This window comes from Rhinolophus ferrumequinum, chromosome 11, assembly GCF_004115265.2.
Source record: "Rhinolophus ferrumequinum isolate MPI-CBG mRhiFer1 chromosome 11, mRhiFer1_v1.p, whole genome shotgun sequence".
In the NCBI taxonomy this organism is placed as follows: domain Eukaryota; kingdom Metazoa; phylum Chordata; class Mammalia; order Chiroptera; family Rhinolophidae; genus Rhinolophus; species Rhinolophus ferrumequinum.
Genome location: NC_046294.1, coordinates 53,388,431 through 53,409,102, shown reverse-complemented (window position 1 = coordinate 53,409,102; position 20,672 = coordinate 53,388,431). Strand labels below are relative to the sequence as shown.

The window sequence follows — 20,672 nt, the reverse complement described above, 5'->3', positions numbered from 1 at the left end:
CTTTTCATTTTACATATTAGAAAACAGGCTGGGTGAGGGGTAATGGTTTGCACTGTCACACAGCTAGCATGCAGAAGATCAGGGGGTGGGAATTTCTCCAGTCTTTTTCCAAAGCGCTTGCCAGAGTAGCCACTGCACCAAGCTGCCTCTCCCATCATATAAAACTGTCCTCTTGGAAGTGTGCTGGCGATCGTAATCCACACATGGAAGGACACACATCTCTTAGACCCTGTTCACTGCAGTTATTTTTTTAAATGATTGTTATCACGACTCACTAGCTGTTACCATGGTTTAGGAGAAGTTGTCAAAGGAAAAAGAGCTTTTCTTTGGATATCTTGTATGCCTGAAGAAGGAACTCAGGTTCTCAGCTCTTAATTAACTCTGGCTCTGCTGCAGCAGCAACGCAAGAGAGATCGTCCCTGGCAAAGTGTTGGGTGTGTGTGTGTGTGTGTGTGTGTGAAATAACATCAGGGGTAGCAGGGAGGGAGGCCACGCACCCCAGAGAGACCCGGGAGCAAGTGAAAGCGGGAGGGAGAGGAGACGAGACAATACTACAGAGAGACGGGAGAGAAAGCCAAAGAGGGAGGAAAGAGAACAAAAGGCAAGAGGAAAGGAAGCAGAGAAAAGTCGGGATAAGGAAAGAGAAAGTTTGAGAAAGGGGGCGAGAAAGCAAGCAAGGACGGTAAGAGGAGACCGAGAAAAATACTGAACTGAGAGAACTTGGAGAATTCGAGAAAGAAAAGAAAAAGAGAAGATAGAGAAAGAAGCGGAGAAGAAGGAGGGAAAGGGGGAGGCGCGAGAAAGACATTGACGAGAGCGGACACTCGGGTGAGCCCAGAGGCTGGAGAGTGGCCGCAGGAGGAGGCGCATCACCTGCGTGGCGCCCCCCGGCGCCGTGGTGCGGCCCTGCTCCCGGAGCCTGTGCGCCGCCGCTCACCCAGCCGCGCAGGATTGGCTCCCGCCTCCCATTCATGTAACCTGCGTGTGCGTGAGCGTGTGTGTGTGAGTGTGTGTGTGTGTCTCTCTCGCTCGCCCTCTCTGTCTGTGTGTAAGAGAGCGAGGGTGGGGGACGGAGGCAGGCAGGCGAACAGGCAGGGAGGAGAAGAAGAGGAGGGAAGCTATTAAACACACACACTCACACACACACGCGGGCGCACACACCCGCCCCACCCCCCCAGAAGCCTCGGGATTGCAGCTGTTTCATGTGGGGCAGCAGTGCTGGCAGGGACGCCGGCCGGGAACGGCCGGGAGCGGGAGCCCGGCGTGCGCGCGCTGCTGGAGGCTCGCTGGTGCTCCGCTCCCCGCGGGAGCTATTGTTGGTCTCACTGGAGCTGAGCGCAGAGCCGGGACCTGCTCCTTCCTGGGCACCCAGTTCGGGCTCGCGGAGCGGAGGAACCGCGACTCCGTGTGCGAGAGGAGCTACCAGCGCGGCGCCTTGCTTCCCTGCCGCCCTCTTCCCCGCTTCCCTGGCGGTGGCAGTCTGCAGCCACGGTAAGGCAGCGTGATCCGCTCTACGAAAAGCGCCTTGGGGACCACGGCGGCGCCTCGCCGGCTCTCTCGCTTCTCTGCGCTCACTAGCTGTGGCAGGGTCGGGGCAGTTTCCGCGGATGCCCGAGGTTCCGGGGGACGCTCGCCTGCTCCCCCGGCCCGCACTAGGGGTGGAAGGAAAGGAGGCTGGGGCGTGGGTTGCCGGCGACGCGAGCCAGTCTGGAACCCCGAGTCTCCGACGCTGCAGCCCCCGGAGCCTACCGCGGATTGGAGCCTGGGAGCGAGTGTGAGGGGAGATCAGGGAGCTCGGCGCGGGCGGGGGACTCGGGACCGAGGGTGCGAGGGAAGTGGCGCGCCCCGGGTTCGTCGGCCTCGCCGGGATCCCCTTCCAACCCTAGTGCCCTGCAGCCGCTCTGCAGACCTGACGACCCAAACACGCTGGCGGGCGCTGGAAGATCCCGCGAGGCGGCGCCGGGCTTCAGACGGTGCAGCCTGCCCTGCGGGGTGAGCGCCGGCTGCAGTGGCCCCGCGTGCGCCGAGGTTCGAGCGGAAAACCGGTAGACAAGATCCCAGCCCCGCACCCTCCGCAGCGGGTGCGGCGCTCGCCTCTCCTCGCCCGCTGCCTTGCAGCGGTGTTTACGTTCCCTTCTGAGCGAGTTGAGGCTGTGGCCGCCGGGTGGACGCTCAGAGCTCTCCGGGTGTGCATGTGTGTGACTACTCGTACCCCCGGCTTCGGGAAATGTGCTCCGCGTTGAAATGTGATCACCGAGCTTCTTAGTCGTTTTCCTCCAGATTTAAAAATACAGTCTTTATATTGGAGGAGCAGACGGGAAGATGGTATCGCGGGGTGAGTGAGTGTGTGTGTGTGTGTGTGTGTGTGTGTGTGTGAACGCAACCAGGGAATACACAGCTAACTACTGGGGCGAGGGGAGGTTCAACTGGTGAGTCCTCGTTGGCGGGCAGTAGGGTGGGCTTTGCTGGCCGCTTCTCAGCCCTGCCCCCACCTAGGCTATGTTGGAAAGTACTGGAAATTCAACTGCGTGGTCACTAACTTTGGAAATTGTCTCCCCTTTCAGAGCGAGAAATTAAGGCGATTTGTGCACCCTGGTCCATGTGGACGAGGGTATTATCATGTTACTCAGTTGGGTACGGTACCTCTTCAAGAACCGTGCCAATCCCCGCCTGGTCCCTAACCCCCTCCTACCTCCCAGCCCAGGCGAGAAGGTTCGTAGAGATGCAATTATCCATAAGCCACCGATGCAGCGAAAGCGGCGTAGAGAGGCAGCTTGGGTTTTGCCGGATTCTGCGTGCACTCTTGGTGTTTGACTAGCCCACGAAATCGCCCTGCTGCTTTGTGGAAGGCCGCGGTGGGGCACGCTCGGGATCCGAGCGCGGGGGCGCAGGGGCTGCCCATGTGCTGAGCTGTGCGGCCGCGCACGCAGGGAGATCAGCCGACCGGCTTCTCCGGCAGTTATATAAACGGCCTGAATGATTACCCAGAAGCGTGATATGAGCAGCCGGTTCGCGAAAGACAAGCCTGAAAGTTTGCCTGCTTAGGGAATGTAAGTACCGGGGCGCTCCCACCCCGGGACCGGAGAGCAGGGAGCCGCCTCACATCAAGGCGGCGCCCACTTCTGCCATGGGCGTTGGGTGCTGATGCTACTGTCCCCACAGAACCGGTGATGGATGCAGGGACTGGGTAGAGGATCCGGGGTTGAGCATAGAGAAAAAGCCGGTCAGAACTCAGGGTCCATTGAATCCTCAGAGCCCGAAGGGATGTTGGCTGGACTTCCAGGGAATGCTGTTTTAGGAAACTGACTTTGTATCCTGGGAAACCTCAAAGTCCCCCTTCTTTGCCCCCCCCCCCCGCCATCTTTCACACCCAGTGCCCTTCACGTGTTTGAAACATGCCTGCGATGCCTGGTCCCCTTTGGAGATGCCAGGGATCAACCATCCTGGTCCACTCTGACGGGAGGTTGGGAAGGAGCATACTGGCCTCTGCCAGGGTCGGCCACCATTATGCACCTATTTCTGGTTTCCTGGGCTAGCCCGGCGCTAATGGGGATGGGTGCGGAGTATGGCTTCCTTCTCCCTAGCTTTTCTCCTACGCGGAAGGCAGTTTGCTTCTGTTGCGTTTATTCTCTCCCCATCTCGCTGCTTCCCTTGACCGCCGCAGCCTGTAGCCACGCTGATGGTTTTCGATAGAGGAACCAACAGTAGTAGAGTGTTTTTAAATCTTGTTTTTCGCCTGTAGAGGGATAAGCCACCCAAACCTAACAGACATGCTGAACGCTGAAGTCTGGGGCACAGTGGCCCCTCAAGTCCCTTCCCCCGCAGTCGGGAGGTGGTGGTGTGCTTGGGTGGGGATTGTTTTGTTTTTGCCACATTCCAGGGTCCTGAAAACCCACATTCTCTACCCCCTGAAATCTGGGTTCCGTGTGAGTGTTCCGCGCTGTAAAAGAAATCGTCTCTCTCGCAGACCTGTGGGGCCCTTTGGATTTCCTGCCGCTGCCATGATCCTTAACAATACGATTGCAAAGCTCGTGCTCTGCTGGGAAAAATCCCCAGGTGGCGGCCGGCCGCGCCTTGACCTTGCCGAAGGCGCCTTTAACCTGGCTGCCTGAAGGGCTCCGGCTCCGCCGCGGAGGTCCGGGAAGGAGGAGGGCGCTCAGGAGGGGCTGGGTTCGCTCCCCGGCCAGGGCGAGAATCGGGTCGCGGCCGGCGGCTGTGGGGAGGGGACGGGGCGCAGCAGCAACCTGTTTCCTGGCGCGCAGGGGCGGCTCATTCCCGCTCCCCCTCTTCGCATGGGCCGGGCGCAGCCCTCCTCCTCGCCGGCCTCTGGCCGTCTCCAGGGTTCCGGTGTCAGCTGCACCCGCCGAGCCCCCCTCTCGCTTTCTGCCGGCGTCCGGAGGGTGCCGTCGGATTCGGGCTCCTGGGCGGACAGCGCTGCAATCAGCGCGAGCCAGGCGGCTAGGTGGGCGGGGCCTGCGCGGGAAACGCGAGCCCAGGCCGCCTCGTTCCAGGCTACGTTCTAGCCCCCAGCGCCGCGCCGCGCCGCGCGGGGTCCCGGTTGCGCCTCCCACCCCTCTCCCGCGCTGGTCCTCGTTCTGTGGATCCCAGGCGCGCCCCGGGCGCCCTGCGGCTCAGCTTTGCCCAGGAGCTCTCCTCGCCAAAGTTAAGAGGGATGTTTTTACAGGTGGTGGCGTTGAAAGCGTGTGTGTGTGTGTGTGTGTGTGTGTGTGTGTGTGTGTGTCCGTCCGTCCCCGTGTGTCCTGGGGAGGGAGGTGTGCGGCAAGGCCAGACACAGTGCCAAAACGGATTCCCCTCTTTGTAGGCGTTATAAGGGAATGATGAGAAAGAATCTGTTTTCTCTGGGGAGGGTGATGACGGGAAGTCCTTCCACCTAGTGGTGCTGGACCAGTCGGAGCTGATTTCCTGGGGTGAACGAGTGTCTTCTCTTGTCGGGGCCTTGCCTGCAGTAGGTCCTTATGAATGTTTGGGGAATTGAACGCTCCCAGGGTTCTTCAGGCAAGACGAAGGACATAGATGTTCTATGGTTTTAGGAAGCTAATTCTTGGAAGGTTTTATTCCCGGCATGTGTCTTCAAGTCAGTGGGGCAGAGTCTGGTTAACCTGTGAATTCACCATCCTCTGGGGTAGGGAAGTTGTCAGGAATGGAGAGGTTCGGTTTTGGAGAGAGAGATTTTGGATTTATCTGCCAGGATCCTGTTCTTATCAAGGCCTCTCTTTGGGGATGGGGTAGAATGAGGGCAGTAAGCCGATAGAACAACCTATGGACTGTTGCCCACTGCGGGCTTCAGGGGGCAGAACCAGTACTCAGCCTGAAGAACGATCAGAGGACAGTTCCACAGCGAATGGAATGATCTGGAATATGAGGTAGTGAGCTCCCCACCCCCAGTAGAAGATGGGGTATTGAAGTAGTGGGTGACTTGGATCTCCAAGGCCCTCTTTTTTGAGGTATAATCTCACCCCTGCTGTTTTGTGGGAGTAAGTTTATGGGATGTGACTTTAACCCCTTAATTTACTGGGTGGGAATTATGGTTGCCTTGCCTTGGGCAAGTTACCTTTGGAATTTCATTTCTCTCGTGTACGTATGGAAGATATTGTCTAGTTTACAACACTGTAAGGATTAACGTCCGTAAACCTTTGACACACTGTAGGCCATTCACAAAGGATCATTCCCTCCCACCTCCTTCAACCCTTTCCAACATTGTGCATTTGTTGGGTAGGGGTTGGACCAGGAAATCAGCAGCCCCCAAAGAACCAGCAACACTGCATCCACAGTCTATTTAAAACCAGCTCAAATGCTTGAAACAAAAATATCTTCTCTTTTCTTAGAAAAGTCATTTCCAGTTTTGTTAGAATTTCTCCCTCATTGAGTCCTTTTTTTTTTTCTAACAGGATTACATGCTTGTGCAGATTGGTGTGTTACATAACCTGGTATTCTAGATCAAAAGTTACAAATATGGGAAAGAAGGTGATTAGGCATTTAAGATCAAGACTGTTGGGCAACACAAGCAAGGGACTCAGGATGCCCACTCACAGTGGTTAACTGTCTTAGAAGTTGAAGGAAAAAGATGGAATAAGCACATGGTACAAATCCTCACCTGGGTCCCCTCTCTGGTTCTAATGAACAGCTGTTGTGCCTGGACCCCAAACCTTCTGGTCTTCTTGTCCCAGTACAGTCTCCCTCATCCATGAATCTCAAAAGTGAAACAAAAGAACAATGGGATTGAAATCACCTCCTTGCAGATTTAATTCCAAAAGCCTAGCAGGGTAAATCAACGTCAATTCCAGATCTAAGTGGCTGATTTTGACCTGCCTTCTTATATGGTCTATCAGCCTGGCTTATTGTAACTGCAAGCTGAATCACTCCATCTTTGCTTTGCACCTACAGACTACTATGGGGGCCACTGTGAAAGTAAAACATGCCTCAGTTCCAAGGAAACCAAGATACATGGGTCTCTGAACTTACAGTTTTCCTTAAGGAAAGCTTGTAATGAAACAGTATAAATGTAGATGCTTAGTCCTCTGTGGGTTTTATATTTATTACTTTGTCACAGTTTTATTTTTCCAACTTTTGTTTTTATTATATCTAATTACCAAATTATATAATTAGATATAATGCCAATTATATCTAATTACAGAGTAATATATGTTCACTGTAGCAAAGTAAGATAATATAAACAAAAGCAAAAAGAAAATAAGTTTCACCACATTTTGGGTTTTACCTTGTGACTTTTAAGAATGTAGAAAAATAAGACCATAGTTGTAATATTTTGAATGTTTATTGTCATCTAATGATAGATCTTTCCATGTCACAACTTTTCCTCCTATGGCAACATTTTTAATGGCTATGTAAAACCCCAATGTTTTAATGTGGCATGATTTATTTAAATGGTACCCAAATTTTGACTTTTTATTTTTAGTGTGGTATTATGATAACAGAGTTGCAGTAACTATTCTTGTACACACTGCATTTTTCATATATCCTTAAGATAAATTCCTAGAAAGCAGGTTTTGTAGGGTCAAAGGAAGATGCCACGCTAAGACCTTTTGAGCAGCAGTAGGGTACCCCGTGATTTCTACTTCATCTTTTGAACCAGAATATGGCTGTTTGTGTTGCAATCCCTTACAGGCGTGGAGCCCAAGTAGTAGAGGGAGGTAGGGGTAACAATCAGACCTCAAGCAGGGGATTTGCATAACTTTGAGCTGTTCTGCTAAACTGATAGGCAAATCCTTTTTCCAAGAACATTTTTCTTCCCTGGCTGACTTGAATCATCACTCTGTAGAGCTTGAGCCTGCAATAGAGTTTAAATATGTAAATATGTCCCTCTGTATTGTAGGTGGGGCTGGCTCCATGTGAATGACAAACAGTTCCTCAGAGAAGTGAGTGGATCTTCTGCATTTGCTGAGCCAGTGGATTCCTCCCTCCTACCCCGTTTCTTATCCTATGGTTCAGAGTCCTTACACTAGACACCTACCATGTTTCCCCGAAAATAGGACCTAGCCAGACAATAAGCTCTGTGTCTTTTGGAGCAAAATTTAATATAAGACCCGGTCTTATTTTACTATAAGACTGGGCTTATATAATGTAAGACCGGGTATAATATAATATAACATAATACAATATAATACAATATAATATAACATAATATAATACCGGGTATAATATAATATAATACTGGGTCTTACGTTAATTTTTGCTCCAAAAGATGCATTAGAGCTGATTGTTCATCTAGATCTTATTTTCGGGGAAACACGGTAGAAAAATCTTACAAAGGAAACAGTTGAGACTAGCCCACAGCAAGCTTATCCCCACCTGCTGCATGGCATTTTACTGGGAAATCAGCCCACTGTCTCTCTTCATGGTCCCTGGGCACTATAAAAAAAAGAAGAAAAGAAGAAATTAACAGCCTACATGCTGTTTCCAAAGTGGAAGGAGTGGGGTTTTCGTCCCATCCTTGCTTGGGCCAATTCAATCAGAATGTGTATTTGTCAGTCTCATTCTTGCTCTTTCACGTGTCAGATTTCTGTGACCCAGAAAACATTTGTTCTCTGTGGTTAGATGACTTGTTATCTGACACAGAATTCAGTGGAGCCAGTGGAGGAAGTCCAGTCTTCCCATTTCCAAGGTGGCCCCACGCTCAGCAGGAGGCATCAGGGGTTCCTTTAGAAAGGATAGAGAGGTCACCCGGGGGGTTGTGGGACAGTGTGGTCACCGTAGAGAAAACCCACTGCGCTGGTGGCTGACTTTGAACTCCTGACAAGTGTTTAGATGCTGCCTTTGATACTGACACCACTCTGGTTTCACTAGGGAAGGTGAGGGAATGTTTTTGTCCTTTGTCATGTTCTGAACATCAGATCAAGGCTTTTCTTTCATTTGGAAAACCAAAAGGAAACAGGACATAAATGTAGCAGGATCTCAGGAGCAGTGGAGCAATGCCTCCTGCTCGGTGTCCCCTAGAGTCCTGCATTTGCTTTGCAGATTGGTAGCTCTACAGCCTGGGCCGACAGATGCAATCGTTTAATCATTGTAGTCCTCTAGAACATTAGGTTTTAAGAATGTATGTCTCTTAAAGAGCTGATTTTCTTGCCGTGGAATGACTGTTGATTTCTAAAAGTCTGTTCTTTGAATCCATGGAAAGTCAAGCAAAAGGATTGCCGCGAATACATTATGGCTTTGGGTGAAACACGTGTCCTTTCCTGGAATGTTTCCCTCTCTATAACATTAGGTTGCCAGAGGAGTGTGGATTTGATGTTTTGTAAGGTAATGCTTCTCAAACTTGAGTACACACACGGATCACCCAAGAATCTTGTCAAAATGCAGCTTTTGATTCAGTAGATCGGGAGTGGGGCCCAAGAATCTGCATTTCTGACAGGCTCCCAGGTGGTGCGGTGCTGATTGGTACCTGGCACGCAGGTGGAGTAGCAAGGTTTCAAGCTCCTTCCTACTCTGACATTATTTCAGAAAGTGATAATAATGGCCACCCGCTGTCAAGAGCTGTCTAAGAGTAGGAGATTGGTACTGTAAAGGAAGGTATCCATTCTTTCCTTTTGGATTTTGAGAATTGGCATCTTTATTTCAGAAGAGAGTGGAGAGGGACATAGTCAACCCTGTCATCTGGTGGGTGTCGGGCGAGAAAGTAGAAGAATGGGGCAAGAGAAACACAAACAGGTACTAAGTGCCTTCTGTGTGTCCGGTAGCTGCTGTTATCCCATGTTCCAGATGAGGAAAATTGAGGCTCAGTGAGGCAAGCCATTTGCCCAGGGTTACACACATAGGACTAGCATTTGACCATAGGCCTCTCTGGCTCCTAAACCCTTGTTTTTCCTAGAATGGCCATTTTGTAACTTTCTAGAATGCCACATAATAAAAACTGAGTGCTTAGAAAAGTGTTTCCCTTTAAAGGTCCTTTTACTGGGCCTACTTTGAGAGTGAATCAAGACATTTAAAAATTTGCATCATTATCATGCAAGCAATTAAAGTGCTTAAGAGCTTAAAAGCAATTTGTTCAAGTTGGTTAAATATCCGCCCTCCCCAATCTTGTTGGTATTATTAATTTACTCATCAAGCTGTGACATCAAAACCATTGCGAAGGTAAATGCCAATATCTTCTGATCGGTGGAACCTTTCAAATGAAAGGAGTTTGTGTTGATGGAGTCCACAGTGGAAGGATCCAGTTCAGCGTTGAGTCAGAGAAACCAACCTTTTGCTAAATAAACCCAGTCCGGCTTTGGCCTCAGGATGAGAATTGGCCATTTAAACGTCTTATTAAAGTGCAATTATCCTGGGAACTGGTTAGCAGTGCAGCTCTTTGCAAACATTAATTAGCTGATCTTCACATCACCCCCACATGGCAGATAAGTAACATTAACCCTGCCTTCAAGAGAACAAGTAGACACGTGAAGATGAGGGTGGAAGAGGCAAAATCTTGCCTTTCAGGAAGTATGGGAGAGGTAGGCGAAATGAGGAGATTATATGTTTGTTACTTAATGAATATTTATGCAGTGATGTGCTAGATATTCTAGAGCTATGCTCTGGAATGGGGAAGTCACTAGTCACAATTTAAAAGACATTTAATTAAAATTAAAATTAAGACTTCATTTTCTCAGTTGCACTAGCAGATTTCAAGTGCTTGATAAAGGGTAGTGCCTGCCATGTCAGAGAGTACAGGTATAGAACATTTCCATCATTGCAGAAAATTCTGTTGGAAAATATTGGTCTAGAAGCTTGGGATGATTAAAGACAAACGCAAAGATCCCTGCCCTTGTGGAAATCTCCTGTAAAATGTCCTAAGACAATAGCTGACATGTGATAGCCATTACATAACCCAAGCTGTGGCTAAGTACTCTGGTTAGGGACCTACCAAACCACTGGAGCCAAATAACTTGAGTTTAAATCCTGGTTCAGCCACATGCGGGTTGTTTGATTGGAGGTAGGTTATTCAAACACTCTGTGCCTCTTCGCAGATTCATGCCACTAGTTTTCAGTGTTCTTATTAGCCAAGATCATATCTAAGACAATGTTGGATTCTGGAGATGGTGCTGGGAGAGAGGTATTCTTCCTTTGCTGCTGGTAGAAATGCAAATTAATACACCCTTTTAGTAAAGCAATACGGTAGTCCTGTCAGTAGTCCTAGAAACACTCCCGGTAGTCCAGTATTCCCATGCTAGGAATCTAGCCAAAGAAAAGAATCAGAGATAGGAAGACAATTTTGTAAGAATAAAAATGTTCATTGTAGTATTATTTATAATAGTGGGGGATAAAAAAGATAGACAATTGGATTGGACAAAAAAAGTATGGTAGAGCCAAATAGTGGGACATTAGAAAAGATTAAATGTTTTTGAAAACGTGTTTTTGTGACATGGAAAAGGCCACAATAAAACTTAATGTTTTTAAAAAATACTAAACACTATGTAGACTATGAAATCCCAGAAATGTTCACTTCTGGGCAGAGCACTGTTAACCATTCACGCCCAACCATCCACCCAGCCAGTGAGGCTTCAGGAATTCCCAGGTAGGAAAAGGAATGCCTGATCTCTGTCCACTTCCTTTCAAAGCAGGCATTGCTGAAGCAGGACTGAAGGTTGGACATTGGGAAGAGTAGATCCTGGCCTTCAAGGTGGATACACCCTGTGCTCTGTCTGCTATGTTGTGTGCTCAGAGACTCCCAGCTGCTCCTCATCTGCCCTTTCCAGCAATTGTGGGATTTCTTTCTGGCTTATCCAATCCAGTGTTTGTCTGCCTTCAAGGCCAGCCAAGACGTACTTCCTAATGTCCAACCTGAATTCCCCTTTATGGCTGTTTAAGTCCATTTCTGCATGCACTCTGAGGTGATTCAGACTGAACGGCATGAAATAGGAGTGAAAACATCAGCTTTGGAGCCTGCAAGAATTGGTTTCAGACCCTGATGCTCACCTCCCTGCCATGTAACCCTGGGCAACCCTTCTGTGTCTCAGTGTCCTCATTTCGAGACTCCGGAAGCAACTGATCCCATCTCACACAGGAGGATTAAGTGTGCACGTCAGGAGAACATCTGGCACATGCAGGTAAATGAAAACGCAAATGATTTCTGAGGCCATGTAAGAGTGGAAAACGCCAGCAGATTTTGGGTTGAGTGCTCTGCTTTGTCACCTGCGTGAATTCAAGCAAGTTACTTACATGTTCTGAGCTTCAGAACATATAAGTAAAAAAAATATACATATATATATATATTTTTATGTATGAAATAGAAAATAGAAGTATCCACCTCAAAGGCTTGTGTGGGATTCGTGAGGTCACTTGCACAGCATCTAACATGCAATGTCTTCTATGTGGATGGTGGCTCCTGGCGATGCTATTTGTCCTCTTATATCTTCACCCACTGTGCTCCAGGAGGGAACTGAACTATCGGCACAGTTCAGTGATGGACCTAAGCGTGGAGGGGAATCTGGGAGGGTCTAAAGGAGCGTCTTCCAGGACTGAGAGGCCCTCTGGCACCCCTGCCTTCTGAAAATGGTGGTGCCTGTGCAAGTGGAAAAACCGAAGGGCTCTAGATCTCGGCCAGCAGGTCCTGGTTCTGATTCTGTTCCTTTGCCACTCTGCACCAGCTTGGTCATGATGCTCTCAGCCTGCTTCTCTGAGCTGCTGCCAGGTGCTAGATTTTGAGTTCCAGCACGCTGTCCGCACAGTGGATCCTAACCCTGGCTATGTATTAGAATCACCTGGGAACGCTCAGTAAAGACCAGAACAGAACCAGGCATCAGAACTCCATAGAGCTCCCCGGGGACGGTAAGGTGCAGCCAGGACTGAGAAATGATGCATAGAAGTAGAGCCTCGTTAAAAGTGCGTTCCCTCCGTTCTTCAAAAAAGCACAGAGGGATCCCGTATCTAGTACTTTATTCATGAGGTGGGTCACCTAATTTATTTGAGTCATGGGACTACTAATATAGTAGTCAAGGCTTCTTTCCTACCCCTCCCTGCCTTCTGGCAAATGGGGATATCTGGGTCTGGAAAGTGGCCTTCTCACTCAACCTGTCTCCACATTCCAACCCAGTTGCATTTTGAGTGCTGGAAAGGCCTGTCTCTTGCCTGGAGATGTTGTGACATTCCTTTGACCTGGTTTTGCTCTTTTTATGTTCACTTCTGGGCAGAGCACTGTTAACCATTCACGCCCAACCGTCCACCCAGCCAGTGAGGCTTCAGGAATTCCCAGGTAGGAAAAGGAATGCCTGACCTCTGTCCACTTCCTACAAAAGGCTTATCAGATGGTGGTAGCTTTCTCGAGCTAATGCCGGAGACTTGATGTTGAAGGACCCTGGAGGCTTTGCACTTCTGGATGGTTCGGGTGATTTTAGATAGTTCATATCTGCTTGAGAAAACCTATCTACTCAGTTGGCTGCTTTTTTTTTTTTTTGAGTTCACCTCAAGTTCATCTCAAAGTGGGAAGCAGTGTTATGTTCTGGAGAGGACTTTTTAAGCTTAAGGTGCCTAGGCGCTGCCTAGGACTTGTTAAAATGCAAGTTCTGATTCAGTGGGTAGGCGGGTGGGCCTGAGAGTCTGTATTTCTAACAAGCTCCTAGGAAAGGCTGATGTTACTGATTCAAGGCCCAAGGGTTTTAAAACCCTGATCTTCCTGCTTCCTCCTCTTCCTCATCTCCCCAAGTTCAGGGGTACCAGATGTGGAGTGTCATAGAGCAAATGGAGTGGGTCTGTTTTGTGCACCTTTGCCAGTATTGTGGTGGCCTCAGTGGTGGCAGCTGCAGTGTGGCAGTAGACATAGTACATAGTAGTGGCCGTTATCATAGTGCCACAGAAAATTTCCTGTTCCAGGTATTACGTTGTACTCTCCAGGCTTCTTTCACGTCCTCGAACTCATTAAGTCTCATGGAACGTTGTGGAATAGGTAGCAATTTTTATCACTAGGATGAGTATTTGAAAAATGTATAACATTTATCATGTTTGTATTTAATATGTTTTTTGTCATTACACCAATAGTACATGTAATCGGTAGAAAGTTTAGAAAACCTAAGATAACCCAGAGAACAAATGAAGATAACTCATAATCAGTCCTGCCACATAGAGGTAGTTCCCTTAACATTTTCTCTCCAGTGTTGGTTCTACGTACAGTCTTACTCCCTCCTCCACCATTTGGGAGCAGATCGTACACATTGTTCTGTAACGTTAATCTGGCCTGATTATCTCCCCATGCCATTACATTTTTCTTCCATCACGACTTTTCATAGCTATGTAGTATTCCATCATAAGGATATATCATTATTTGTTTAATCAATTCCTATTGTTTTCAATTTTTCACCACTGTAAATAATGTGGAAATCAACATTTATGTATTTCTCTATTTCCTTCAGCCCATTTTTTTTTTTAACTTGAAAAATTAAAATCTACTAGGTCAAGATTATGCAGCTTTTCAGGGCTTTTGATTATGTGTTGCTCAATGGCCCTGCAGAAAGATTGAGCCACGTTTCCTCAAATCTGGTGGGAGTTAGATCAGGGAAGTTACCGTCATTCCCATTTTATGTGGGGAGTTGTCATTTACCAGGAATGCCAGGGTATCACTAGGGAAGCCCAGAGCAGACATCCCCACTGGTGCCCCAGGTTCTGACGAGTGTGTGTTGAACTGTGTCACACTGGGTGAGGTGGTCATTAGGCTATTAGGATTGACCTAGATCATGTTTTGCTTCCTGGATCTGTGGAGATGTCTGTACTTTTGATGAAAGAGGGGAAGGGAGAAGAAAAGTACTCAGTGTCTCCCACACTTTAGGCTCATGGTCCAAATACATCTGGATCCTGAGTATTTCTCGCCATCGGCACTTGGACAACCTTCCTCAAAGCCCCCGTCCTTTCTCACCTGGATGATTTCAGTGGCTTTTCTCACGGGGCTCCCTGCTCTGTCTCTGTCCCCTTGCAGTTTATTCTGAACACAGCAGCCAGATCCTGTTAAGACATAAATCAGAACATGTCAGTCCTTGGTTCAAAACTCTGTACGGTTCCCCATTTGCCTCAGATAGAGCTGGTAGTCCTTACGGGACCTACAAAGCCCTCCTGCACCAGCACGTCTCCCCTCCATTGCGGACCTCACTTCCTGCCCTTTGTCCCTCACCTCCCATGCTTGTTGGAACATGTCAGGCCTACTCCTGCCTCAGGGCATTCCTCTGCCTGGAATGTTCTTCCCCTGGACATCTACACGGCTGGCTGCCCACCTCCAAGTCTTTGCCCTGTGTCACCTTCTCAACAAAGCGCACCCTGGCAATCCTATTACATGGGTAACGCCTCTTCCCCGCCTCCAGTGTTCCAGACCTCTCTTACTCTACTATATATTCTTTCCACGGTGTTAAATACTAGGTTTTATGATTTTAACAAGATCACACTGTCTGCTGTGTTAAGGGCAGGTCAAAGGCAGAGCTTACTATATAAATTCTTTATTATGATTATTGACTGTGGCAAAAAAAAAAAAAAAAAAAAGACCACCCAAGTGAGAGCAAGCAGAAGCTATTTATTAGGCGCTTGCCATAGCGGGAGTCAGCCACCACCACTTGCCTTTGGTGAGACTCCAAGGCAGGCAGGGAGTGGGGAAGCTTCGCAGTGAAGAAAGGGAAGGCTTTTGGGCTGCCTTGTCTTGGAAGCTGTTAACCCAAGGAAGCTGGAGGCAGGATGACTAGCAGCAGCTTCTTACGTGCTTGGTTTGGGAAGCATATCTGACTGTCTCTCTTGGTTCTGAGGCGGAAGTGGGGGCAAAAATGAGGACAGCTGGCAGGTTATTGACCATTGGGGCTGGTTGCTGCAGAGCTTGGGAGTCAGAGTTCTGTTTTCATGTATGGTCTGGCTATTGTCATTTGTCTGTTGACTCTCACATGACTTGTACATCTTCACCACATGGTTTTCTTTGTCCTTTGTTGACTGAGGTGACCCCAGTTCCTAGAGGAGTGTCTGCCAATAAAGTGCTCTCAGTCTTTGTGGAATCATCCGCTGCATTTAGCCTACAGCAACTCACTGAGTCCTCACAACAAGCTGAGGTCTTGTTTTCCCCATTTCCTAGAGGAGGAAATGGGGCTCAGAGAAGTTAGACATCTTGTCCAAGGTCACTCCCAGTGAGTCAGGAAGCCAGGGATCCTGCACAGATCCATCTGACCATAAGCAAATGCCCCTCCCCAAGAGCTATTTATAATTAGTTCACGGGAAATAGAGGGGTGGGAATTTGCCCAGTTTACTTTGTGGCAGGAGCCAGATAGGCACCATCTTCAGATGTCTCTGAATTTTCAGCCAAAACTTTTAATAGAAGATGTTTAGCCTTTCCCGATACTGACCTACACTGATGAATGATGCCTCGTAGCAAGAATTAATTTGGGTTTCTAGAAGGAGAATTTCCCTTTGTAACCTACCCCTTAAGATGGGAAGTAGAGTGGGGAATTCATTTTACATCAAGTTTGGGTGATGGTCTCAGGCATCAAAGCAGGTTTCTAATGCCCCCACATTTAGTGGTGTGTGTGTGTGTGTGTGTGTGTGTGTGTGTGTGTGTGTGTGTACCTATACTTTACAGCACATTCTTGGAACTTGTCAAGTTAAAGTGTTGCCACGGTAACTCTCATGGCTGTCATTTCTTGATTTGTCGTCAACCATCTCAGTTTCCCATCCCTTAATCATGGACTTAAATTCACTTGTTCGGAAGTGGACCCCAGAGATAGGCAGGCAGAGGGCAAAGAGAGGATGTGATGTGGGGAAGGCCAACAGATGTTAGAGAGCTCATGCCAGAGGCGGGAGTCAGGTTCAGATGAACAGACCCTGCCAGCTAAGATAGTTAGGTCGTTTGATCCCTACTATGTGCTGACTAATGTGTGCTGAGCATTGCAACTCATACTGAGTAGACTTATGATGCTCCATCTCCAGCTGTGTGAACAGTAGAGTCAGGATTTGAATCTGGATCTTTCTGGCTCCAAGTCTGTGTTCTTCTACTTTACCATTCCAGGAATCAGGAGAATATGACCAGCCCTTTGAGTTTGGTCTCTTAGGAGCTGCCCAGCAGTCTTTCCCCAAGGGCTCCAGAGGCCAAGGTAGGCAGGCTGTGGCTGGGTGGAGAGCTGCCTGCAGTTTCACATCAGGGAGAATATCCTACCAAGCAGTGGACTGCCTGTGAGGGGAGTGAGCTCCCCATCATGGGAAGAGTGCAAGCGGGAGCTGTCGGGATATTGAGGAGAAGATTCCGGCAGGAGGTAGGAAGGCGGACTCACTGTCCTCTTTAAAGATTCAATTAAAGAGTGGCCAGTCTCTTTGGTGGGCCTGCTCATCTTGCTCTTCAGCACCATTGTTGAGTATACCGATTAATCAGTCAGCAAGAGTTTGCTGAGTGAGCTCCGCCTGGAGTAGGTGTCATTCAGGTCAGAAGGGCAGGAGAAGCCACTCCAACCTCACGGCACTTAAGATAGAGTTAAGAGTGTTACCAGATATGATGAATTTCAGAGTCAGACTGACCTCAGTTTACATCCTGGCTGCGCCATCTCTAGCCCAGGCATTCCGGTTTGGGCACCAGTGCCTAGATAATCCCTCGCTGTCCCTGGCTGAGATCCACTGTGCTAGCTTGCATGATCTTTGGCAGATGAAACAACCTCTGTGGTAGTTCCTTCCTCTAATACAGAGTAATAACACCTGCTTTCAGGATGAAATGGAATGACATTAACCCAGCCTCTAGCACAGAGCCTGGCATGAAGTAGACACAGCAGAAAAAGAACCCCACACCCAGGTTGACTGAGGGTGGTAAGGACAGCTTCAAAAAGAAAGAAGTGTTTGGAGTCAGACTGGAAGGATGAGCCCATGTTTTCGGAATGGCTGAGAAATACTGTGACCGTTATTATTCCTCCTCCTCCTTCTACCCTTCTAGGTTTCCTGTCCTTTGCTGATCATTCTCTCTTGTCTCCTATACAGTCAGCCAAAGAGACTCTGACACCCTCAGCTCCTAGAAGCAGTAGGCTTGGCTGTGGCGCCCCACTTAACAGTCTCTGTGCCTACTGCTCTGGGCAAGTGCTTAGACTTGTCCCCAACCTGGAGTAGGCCAACAGCAGGCCCTGTTTCCCTGACTTGTTAAGTATGAATTGGACACGTGTCTCCATGCAGCTCCTTTGCAAGAAAATGCCCTGAGTAAGCGTTCAGATCTGGCTTGGACGTGACAGCAGCTACAAATGAAGCTGAATATTTTATGAAGACCTTTTCATAACGCATGCACCGCTCTTAGGGAGGGTCCAGGGAGAGAGAGTACAGGCTGGAGAATCCATCAGATTAGCTTGGTCTGAGCCTGGACTCTTTGCTGGAACGTTGGGGTGAAGTCCCATAACTTCCCTCTGCCTCAGTTTCCTCATGTAGAGGCTTGCAACTAATTTGGTGTTTTGTTGTGAGGGTTATAGGAGGTAATATCAGCAAAGTACCTGGTAGGGTGCATGGGACATAGTAGGGGCTTAGTAAATGTTAATTCTCCAGTTGGAGCCTTCCTGTTCTCTTCCCTGAATGGGTGCTTTTAGGGGCGACATAGTCTCCTTGGGTGACACAGGCCAATGGGGCTCAGGCCACCCCACCAGCCTCCTCCTTCGAACCTAAGCTTAGGGATCAGGCCCAGCATCCTCGGAGAGCTCTCTCGTCGGTCCCCTACCGAAGGCAGGATGTAGAGAAGAATTCTCTCTGCTCCAGACCTGCTGAGCATACTGTCAATTACTATCCCAAGTATACCGTGTTTCCCCGAAAATAAGACCTAACTGGAAAATAAGCCCTAGCATGAGTTTTCAGGATGACATCCCCTGAACATAAGCCCAAATGTGTCTTTTGGAGCAAAAATTAATATAAGACCCTGTCTTATTTTCGGGGAAACAAGATAGAGGTGGTAAGCAAATGCCTGCCTTGCCTTTGTACAAAAATGACTACTGAGAAGAGCCCAGATAGAAGCCTGATGAAGCTCCCCTGCCCCGGGCCAGCCCCAGCTTCAGGCCAGACCCTTGCTCCTGTTCCTACCAGGGAGCCAAGGCTGTCGTGAAAATAAGAGGAGTGTGGGAACTATTGTGTAACTATTTTTATACCCACATTAAACTTGATGTTAGTGCTTCTGAATTATTTAACATTTGTCTTTCTCAGCTGACCTCTCCAGCAAGTTTTTCTCTCTGGGCAGAGAAAGTTGTTCTATGGGAAACAATGGAGGCAGACAAACATTGGCTGCGGGGCTTCTGCCTTCCCTTCGGGGAATGACATTATTAGGTGTCCTATTATGAACCTGGGGCCTCATATGAAACTTAGGTGACAGGTATTCTTGCCTCCAATTTACAGGTGGAACATGGAGGCTCTGAGAGGTTAGGTAATTTGCTGAAAACTACATAGCAGGAAGTGAGGGAGTCAGGATTCAAATTCAGGTCTTTCTGCTGGTGCTACTCCTACTGAGATGGGCTCTTTCCTTTCCTGTGTGTGTGTAGGCCAGTGCCACCTGTTAGCTCATGGGGCACCATGTCAGATCACCCCCAAACAGTGTGGAGGTGAGGGCAGGTGGGAAGAGGGACCTCAGAGGCTGAGAAATGAGAAGCAGGGATGAGGGAGTCTCTTGGTTCAACACAGTATATTGGGATAATGGGAAAAACTGTCCCTGCTTTTAGCATGGGGTCCCTTCCGTGGACTTTGAAGGCCCCGCTTCTGTCAGCACCACCTGTCGGGCAAGAGACCCTCCCTCACAGTCCAGCCATCCTCTTTAAGGTGGTATCTGCACCTTGGGCCTCTTTGAAGGGCTGATGATTGACGGCTCTAAACCACCCCGGACAATGGGAGGGAATGAACTAGACTCTTATTATCTGCCTCTCATAATTAAAGTCCATCATGGACTTTTAATGTATTTTGAAATAGACATCCAGACTTGAAAGGAATCCTACTGTAGATGGAGATCAAGTCTCCATGCAGAGGTACTTTCTCACTGATAATCTGTTTTTATTTCAGAGCCAGGGAAGATTACACATTTTCTTTATTCTGACTCTTTAGCTCCTATTTAATTATGGGTGACCTCAAGATGACTCTCTTTCAAGCATTTTAAACTCCTCATTCTACCTTGGTGGAAACCCTGGTAGAATTATCCTATGAACTCTCTGTGGGAGACAGACCTCTGAAAATTAGCCAGGGACACTTATTTCAAAAGTGCCCATCGTCGCGGTTTCAATAAAATGCACTGGGATAAAATAGTTGTTAGTAATGTTAATAACAGCTGTATTTTGATAGGAACTCACTTTATGACTGTTTCAAGTGGTATCACTTTCCGTTAAATAAAGTAATATTTGACATGGGCACATTCCTTGATATTAAATTCCAGATAGCTAAATGAAATACTAGTTCTCCTTCATATATATATATATATATATATATGTATATATGTGTATGTATGAGAGCAGCCCTACCATTTTTTTTCTGAATGCCTCTATTTATGAAAACATGCAGACGAGGTAATGGAATGGCATTCCAGATGGCTTCTTATGTGAAATAATTTGATTTAAAGTTTTACGAGCATTTTAAAAAATGACCAGTGTGTTTTCAAATGTCTCTGCTTGTGATGTTGAGAAGGAGAAGGAGGGAGAGTCACAGTTTAAAAATACCTACCATGTGCCGGGTGCTTTTGTGCAAGCCTCGTCTCACCTAACGCATCCACAAGCACTGTAGGAGTAGACATTATCCGTCCACTTTTCACTTCCTGCAAAGCTGAGTCTCTGGAAGGTTACATTCCTCTAGGAAAGTAACATTCCTAGGCTACACTGCTTGTGGAATTAGGTTCGAACCTGGGATTATCTGACTGTGGAATGCGTGCTGTTACTTCTGCTCGTACTGGCTCCTGGAACTGGGTTTCAAGCCTTTTTTCCATATTGCGCGTATAGGGGTAGGTATGCGGGTGTATGGAGAGGTGTAATAGCTTTTTGTTTTTGTTTTTTTCCCATGAGGGAGAAGAACACACACACACACACACAAAAACAAACAAACAAACAAACAAACAAAAAACTGGTGTGTATACAAATAAGTTCGAGAAATGCCAAATTGGCCAGGTTAAACGTGTTTTTGTACTGCAGGAATTCTCCGAGACTCCACTATGCCGGTGTGAATCTCCCAGAGAGATAAATAGCACATAAGAGTTCCCAAACTTCTCACATGAGAGTTTTTCTTTG

General features: G+C 48.1%; 1 protein-coding gene across 1 annotated transcript in view; it reads left to right on the top strand.

Annotated features, from left to right (window-relative positions):
- Positions 1 to 1,389: 1,389 nt before the first annotated feature.
- Positions 1,390 to 20,672, top strand: part of TENM4 (teneurin transmembrane protein 4) — a 719,375-nt gene continuing 700,092 nt past the window's right edge. The window contains exon 1 of the mRNA XM_033120388.1: positions 1,390 to 1,491. The gene's annotated coding sequence lies outside the window, so the exon portion shown is untranslated. The remainder of the gene's footprint in view (positions 1,492 to 20,672) is intronic.